The sequence below is a fragment of the Etheostoma spectabile genome, chromosome 15, assembly GCF_008692095.1.
Source record: "Etheostoma spectabile isolate EspeVRDwgs_2016 chromosome 15, UIUC_Espe_1.0, whole genome shotgun sequence".
In the NCBI taxonomy this organism is placed as follows: domain Eukaryota; kingdom Metazoa; phylum Chordata; class Actinopteri; order Perciformes; family Percidae; genus Etheostoma; species Etheostoma spectabile.
In genome coordinates, this window is record NC_045747.1 from 7,325,816 (window position 1) to 7,326,463 (window position 648).

General features: G+C 41.4%; 1 long non-coding RNA gene across 1 annotated transcript in view; it reads right to left on the reverse strand.

Moving 5' to 3' along the window:
• Window positions 1-648, reverse strand: part of LOC116702535 (uncharacterized) — a 21,892-nt gene that overhangs the window by 754 nt on the left and 20,490 nt on the right. The window lies entirely within an intron of this gene.

Genomic DNA, 648 nt, shown 5'->3' on the forward strand with positions numbered 1-648 from the left:
TCTCTCTCTCTCTCTCTCTCTCTTTCACAATGTCAGTGTATGTACTGAGACGCACAGATCTACACAGACAGAACTATGAGAAAAACATTATTAGACAGGAAGTAAGATATGATAACCGAGGTCGTGCAGGTTTACAGCTCATGTATTGTTCTATATCTAATACCCAGAGGTATACTTTTTACTTCTTCATCTTTGTCTGATCCAGGCTCACCAGCTCCTGCTTCTGCAATGTTGTTCACTCCCTGAATCCCCCAGGCTCCGAGCTGATTATATTATGCCCTGCTTGTGATAGAAAGAACTTGATGCATATCACACACACACACACACTCTCTCTCTTATCCTTTCATGTTTCATTCAAACTGCGTTCCCTCCCTTCTCTTAATCTTACGCATGGCCACTTGCAATTTGTTGCCCTAAGCATCATCCATTATGCCAGCATATTTACTTTTGGTAACCTCTCTGTGGGAAAGGATATTTTGAGGATGGATACTCCTGAAAGGGACTACTGATGATGAGCAATACAAAAATGTCTGTAGAGGAGCGCTTCCAGGACTCAAATTGATTGTTTGAGGTGCTCTTTGGATGGGACAGTCATATTAGGGCTGAACGATTATGGCCAAAATGATAATCACGATTATTTTGATCAAA